At 35.3% G+C, this 7,351-nt stretch overlaps 1 non-coding gene across 1 annotated transcript; it reads right to left on the reverse strand.

Annotated features, from left to right (window-relative positions):
- Positions 1 to 950: 950 nt before the first annotated feature.
- Positions 951 to 1,060, reverse strand: LOC125092527 (U6 spliceosomal RNA). Its single transcript, XR_007124987.1, has one exon. It is a non-coding gene; the product is annotated as a U6 spliceosomal RNA (small nuclear RNA).
- Between the last annotated feature and the right edge of the window lie 6,291 nt (positions 1,061 to 7,351).

The following is a 7,351-nucleotide window of genomic DNA, read 5'->3' on the forward strand; positions in this document are numbered from 1 at the left end:
CAACAGCTGTTTTCTGTAAAAGTGAAAATCCTCCCAGATTTACTTTGGTTAACAAAAACAAGCATTAATTCAGGTCTTATTTTTTTTTTTTTAAATGAAGTGGCTTAGTGCAAACTTTTGGAAAACAGGGGCTACTCTTCACTTCATGTGATATAAAAAGGTTTATTAAACATTTTGTCTTATGAAAGGTTTCACAGGGATGCTCTAATTTTGAATAGTGAGCAAAAGGTGTACAGGTTTTCTAAATAAAAATCCTGCTCTTTCTCTTCAACCATACCATGTCCAAGGTAATCTGAAATGGTTATGATTTTTTTTACTAAAAATTAGTAGAAAAATACATTTTATAAAAAACCTGTAGGAGCACCTGGGTGGCTCAGTGGGTTAAGCCTCTGCCTTTGGCTCAGGTCATGATCCCAGGGTCCTGGGATCGAGCCCTGCATTGGGCTCTCTGCTTAGTGGGGAGCCTGCCTCCCTCCCTCTCTGCCTGCCTCTCTCCCTACTTGTGATCTCTCTCTCTCTGTCAAATAAATAAATAAAATCTTTAAAAAAACCTGTAGTTGATTTTACAAAAATTTAATGACCACACTGACATACACACACACACACACACACACACACACACACACACACATAATGTGATGGTATTTATACCATATATAAAATTAATTTACATATTTATACCAGAAACTGTTTTCCTTTGAGAAACACATGTTCTTTGTTATATTCTGGAGCTCATAATTAAAATTAATATGAGCATGTATGCGTTTAGTCTTCTAATACTTACACATGTGTTATGATTGTCCCATTTTATTTTATTATTTTATTTTTTAATTTAAATCCATTTAATTAACCTATAGTGTATTACTAGTTTCAGAGATAGAGTTCAGTGATTCACCAGTCTTATATAATACCCAGTGCTCATTATATCACATGCCCTCCTTTAATATCCAAAAAATATGAAACATGAAATATAAATTTTTGTGTCATTTCTGCGTAGGGGTCATACTAAACTTCTCTGTAACTGTTCCAATTTTAGTATATGTTCTGCTGAAGTGTGCACTGTCCCCATTTTACAGATGAAGGAAATGAGACTGTTATGTGTATGGCAGAGCCAAGAGTCAAATCCAGATAGTCCTATTTTAAACACTAGGCATTTTATCTGTATAATGGACTAACTGGGCTAGTAACATGAAATTTTGCAGAATTACTACTAGTAGTAAGCATAAAAAGTCAGTACATGGCATTTTCATCACATCTGTGAAAGGTATAGAACCATAAAGAGGGAAAAATGAAAGCAGTTAGGGAAGTTACAAAAAATATAACTAAGGCTCATAGGCCAAACAAACAAACACCACACAAACACACACACAATAAAAAACACAAAACACAAAACACAAAACAAAAACAACAACAGCAACAAAAGAAAAGAAGAGAGGAAGGAAAAAAGGAGGGAAGGAAGGAAGGAAGGAAAGAAAGAAAGAAAGGAAAGGTGAATTTGTGTGGATATAATTTTATTTTTTTAAAATATTTTATTTATTTATTTATTTGACAGAGAGACAGAGATCACATTAGGCAGAGAGGAAGGCAGAGAGAGAGAGGGGGAAGCAGGCTCCCCACTGAGCAGAGAGTCCGATGATGCAGGGCTCGATCCCAGGACCCTGAGATCATGACCTGAACCGAAGGCAGAGGCTTAACCCATTGAGCCACCCAGGTGCCCCATGTGGATATAATTTTAGATAAAAATTCCATATTTCTATTTGATGGTGAAAAAGTGGCTCTCCCAGTTCTGGAGACATTTAGAATTGCATAGTGCATTACTAGACATGGTTTATAAGGGAGCAAGAATTCCTGTCCCCTCAAAGGTTTTTCTAGCTGGACTAAGAATCAAATTGACATGAGACAGATTAACAGGAAAAAAAAAAAAAAAAAACATTGTAATAGGTATATATAGAGGGAGTTCACATAGACATGGAAATTCCAAAGATGGTCATTCTGAACTAAGAAGAAGAGGATAAGGGTCTGGGATTTCAGAGGAAAGGAATGCATTTCACAGAGCACTAAGAAGAGCAGTTGTTTGGTAATTAGATGCTTTTCCTACCATACAGATCGGTCACTGAGATAAAATTCATTTCAGCTAATAACCCTTATTCTGGGAAAGACCCCCAATTTAGATTGTTCTATATATTTGAGGGGAGCAATCTTGCGCCTGAAGGGTCTCAAGTGCTTTCAGCTCAAAATAATCCACATACCAAAATGACACATTATGGGGAGAGGACCTTCAGTTCCCCCATATGAAATATCCTTGGGGTTTTCACACTTTAAAAGTTGAGCTGGAAGTGGTTTCATCTCTTTGATCTAGTCTCAGTTAGGACTATAGGTTAATTTAGTCAAACTCACTTTGGAGGTAGCGATGCAAGTTTATTCTCCAAGTTAGGCCTATGGTTCAAGTAATTAGGTTTAAATAAGGGACATTTCTATGAAAACAAAAGAAAAACAATGGTTGATATTTAGGTCAAATGTTAAGCCAGTTTCTGAGATCTGAGGGTAGCCAGTTGATAAGACTTGTAGATGTCAGACTTGAAGCATCTTCAGATAGAGTGAGGACAGCTAGTGGCAACTTGATTGATCTTCCTTTTTTATAGTTCAAATGTCTCTGATCTTTTGAGTGGTCCATAGAGCAACAGAACAAAGATCGGCTATGCATGAGTTATTATGGTTATTTCTTTACCCTAAGTAATTTATATTAGTTTGCAGAGCTTCAGGAAAAAAATATACTTTAGTTTTCAAATGATTTCAAGTCAGTGGCCTAAAAATATATGATTGATTCTGGAGAATTTTCCTTGTACACATGAAAATAATGTGTATTCTGTTCTAAGACGAGGTGTCCTGAATATATCTACTATATCCATCTGTTCCAGTATGTCATTCAAAGCCACTGTTTCTTTGTTGAGTTTCTGTTTGGACTATCTGTCCATTGATGTAAGTGGTGTGTTAGAGTTCCCTACTGTTATTGAATTACTATTGATTTCATATTTTATGTTTGTTATTGACTACTTTAAGTATTTGGGTGCAGCCATGTTGAGTGTATAAATATTTACAATTGTTAATATCTTCTTGTTGGGTTGTTCTCATTATTATATAGTCTCTATCTTTGTCCCTTGCTACCATCTTTGTTTTGAAGTCTGTTTTGTCAGAAATAAATATTGCTACCATGGATTGTTTTTTTTTCACAACCATTTGCATGATAGATGTTTATCCATCCCTTTTCTTTTAATCTGCATGTGTCTTTAGGTATGAAATGAGTCTCTTGTAGGCAGCATACAGATGGGTCCTGTATTTGTATCCATTCTGTCACCCTATGTCCTTTGGAGTATTTAGTGCATTTATATTCAAAGTAATTATTGATAGTATGTATTTATTGTCATTTTGTTTCTGATTTTCTAGTTGTTTTTATAGTTTCCCTTGTTCTTTTCTTCTCTTGTTCTCCTCTTTCATGATTAGTTGGCTTTCTTTAGTGATATACTTGGATTTCTTTCTCTTTAATTTTCACATATCTATTACTGATTTTTGATTTATGGTTACCATTTGGTTTGTATATAACACTTGGTGTTGCTGGTCACTTAAGTTTGAACCTTTTCATTTCTCTTCTCCACATTTGAGGTATATGGTATCATACCTTACTTCCTTTTATTTTGTGAATCTCTTGACTGATATTTATAGATATACTTACTTTTTATGCTTTTGTGCTTCCTACTTTCCTTACTTTTGCTTATGGTCTTTCCTTTCCACTCACAGATTCTCCTGTAACATTTGTTGTAGGGATGGTTTAGTGGTCATCAATTCCTTTAACTTTTGTTAGTCTGAAAAGCTATTTATCTCTTTCTATCCTGAATGATAGCCTTAAAAAAACTATTTTATTCATTTATTAAAGAGAGGGAAGAGTGAGTGGAAGAGAAAGAGACAAAGCATGGGAGAGAGGCAGAGGGAGAGAGAGAAGCAGACTCCCTGATGAGTAGGGAGCCCAACATTGGGCTTGATCCCAGGACTCCTGGATCATGACCTGAGCCAAATGCAGACACTTAATCCATTGAGTCACCCAGGCACCCCATATGAATGATAGCCTTGTGGGATAGAGTATTCTTGCCTGCAGATTTTTTTCCCTTTCATCACTTTGAGTATATCATGCCATTTTCTTCTGGCCTGTAAAATTTTTGCTGAAAAATCTGCCAATGGTGGGAATATAAATTGGTGTGACCACTATGGAAAACAGAATAGAGGTCCCTCAAAAATTGAAAATAGAGTTACCATATAATCAACCAATCCCACTTCTAGGTATATATACAAAGGAAATGAAATCAGGTTCTCGAAGAGATACTGCACACACATGATCACCGCAGCGTTATTCCTAATAGTCAAGATATAGAATTCAACTAAGTGTCCATCAACAAATGAATAGATTAAAAAAATGATATATGCATACAGAAAAATATTATTCAGCCCTAGGAAAAAAAGGAAATCCTGAAATTTCTGGCAACATGGATGAACCTGGAAGCCATCCTGCTAAGTGAAATAAGGCAGTAACAGAAGGACAAATACTGCATGATCCCACTTACATGAGAAATCAAAAATAGTCAGACTCATAGAAACAGAGAGTGGAATGGTGGCCAACAAAGGCTTGGGGAGGGTGGAGCAGGGAGGTATTATTCAAAAGGTATAAAGTTTAAGTTATGCAAGATGACTAAGTCCTAGAGAGCTGCTATATAACATAGAGCCTATAGTTAACAATACCAAATTATATACTTAAAATATTTTCTGGCAGTGTTTCTTACTTTATATTCTTATCACTAATAATGATAATTATAAAGGGGGCAGGAGGAATCTTTTGGTGGTGATGGAAATATTCATGGCATAGATTGTGATGATGGTTTCATGGATGTGTACTTATCTACAAACTCATTAAATTGTATGCATTAAATATATATGACCTTTTGTGTGTCAATCATACCTCAGTAAAGTAGTTTAAAATTGAAGAAAAAGGGGGTGCCTGGGTGGCTCAGTGGGTTAGGCCTCTGCCTTCAGCTCAGGTCATGATCTCGGGGTCCCAGGATCGAGTCCCGCATCTGGCTCTCTGCTGGGCAGTGAGCCTGCTTCCTCCTCTCTCTCTCTCTCTCTGCCTACTTGTGATCTCTGTCTGTCAAATAAATAAAATCTTTAAAAAAATTGAAGAAAAAGTCTGCTGATATCCTTTTGGTGTTGCCTTTGTATATAAGTATCTTCTTTTGCCTTGTTTTTGTTTTGTTTTGTTTTGTCTTTATCACTGCTTTTTTCCATTTTATTTTTTACAAGATTTTAAATTTTATTTTAGAGAAGGGGAGGGCAGAGGGAGAGAGAATCTGAGCTTGAAGCCCGGGTCAAGAGTCAATCTCAAGACCCTGAGATGATGACCTGAGTTGAAATCAAGAGTTGGCTGTTCAACCAAATGAGCCATCCAGGTGCCCCTGATTTTTCCATTTTAATTACTATGTGTCTTTGTGTGGACTTCCTTGGGATGGGTTTGTTGGGAGCTCTCTGTGCCTCCTGGATCTGTATTTCGGTTTCCTTTTCCAGATTTGGAAAGTTTTCAGCTATTATTTCTTTAAATAAGTTTTCTGCCCCCTTTTTTCTCTTTCTTATCCTTCTGGTATCCCTATAATGCTAATGTTATTATGCTTGTTGTTGTCACTGACTTCTTCATGTTTACTTTCATTTTGCATAATTTTTTTTTTCCCTCACACCTTCTCAGCTTGTTAGTTTTCCATTACTCTGTCCTGCAGGTGGCTGATTTGATCTATTTCCTTCATTTAAGTGTGTTTTTTATTTCACTTATTGTGTTCTTCTTCTATGGTATTTTTTTTTAATATCAGGGTTAAGGGTCTCTTTGATGTCCTTTACTCTTTTATTAAGTCAAGTGAATATCTTTATGATCATAAGTTTAAGTTATCTCTTAGGCATGTAACTTACCTCGGTTTTACTTGGGTCTCTTGTGGTTATTTTGTCCTGTTCTTTCATTTGGTACATATTCTTCTGTCTTTTTATTTGTTTAACTTTCTGTGTCAGATTCTTTATGTTAGGAATGTCAGCTTTCTCCTGCTCTTGAAAGTAATGGTTTTATGAAGAAGGGGTCCTATAACGCCTTGCAGTGTTGTGTCCCGTGTTCACCAGAACCTGGCCCTTCAGGGGCATTTCCTATGTGTGATGTGTGCTCACTGCTGTTGTAATTGAGCCACTCTTTCTTTTAGTTCAGTTGTCTGCAATGACACTCTTTGCCTTTTGTCAGCAATGTTTTGTCCCTTTCATGTTAGGGGGCCCATCTGTGACTGCCTTGGTCTTGAGTTCAGTCAGACTGGTCATTTATCAGGGATGTATAGTACCAAACTGCAGGACACTTTCCCTTTGTTATCTCCCGAGAATATTTCATTGGTGAGCAGGACATAGTGATAGATATGTATTTATTGCATATTATGCATATTATTGCATATTATATATTTATTGCTATTTAAGCAAGGTATCAGTGTTAAATTTCCAAAGGGGCTTTATTGGCTCCATAACATCAACCATTGTTCCTTAAAGCTGTCTGGTCATATCTTAGTCTATGCAGATCCTTCTCAGATGACATTCAAGTCAAAGCCTTATAACAAGTATTTTCAATTTTGTCTTGTCATAAGAACAGTTTCTTATTGAACTTATGCAAATAAATATATTGCAAGAAAGATATAAGAATGCTCATGGAGAGTTTCTGAATTCTAAATGGTTCAAGTAGTGAGAAAAGATATGTTTCAATTTTTCATAAAGGTATATTTTATCAAATTGATGTAAGTAAGCTTAAGAGAAAATTTTCTTAAATCTAGAAAAAACAAAACATTTTTTAAAAACATCAGGAATGTTTCAAACAAAATGTCATAAAATTATAATTATCTTCTTCAATTTATTAAATCCCATGTTATTAATTCTTGTTCTTCTCAGATCCAGTTTTTCCACTACTTCTGGAAATTTTCCCCTTATCCTAAGGTTATCAAAAACCTATATTCAGGTTTTTTGTTTTCCATGAGTCTCACTAAAGATGAAGCATATTTGCAAGAAACATTTATAGAGGCATTTGAATAAAAGTATAACTGTCTGTAAATGATAAAACTTAAAAATTGCCAGTTAAAGGTCGGATTAGAGTTTATTTTAAATGCATTTGACAGGAAGTTTGGTTATTTTTGTGACACACAACACTTCAAGATAATAATATACCAGGACATTAGATTTGTAGGAGTTTCATATAATTTTAGAATACTTGTTTTAACAATGTATCTATATAAATATAATC

The sequence above is a fragment of the Lutra lutra genome, chromosome X, assembly GCF_902655055.1.
Source record: "Lutra lutra chromosome X, mLutLut1.2, whole genome shotgun sequence".
Lineage (NCBI taxonomy): Eukaryota > Metazoa > Chordata > Mammalia > Carnivora > Mustelidae > Lutra > Lutra lutra.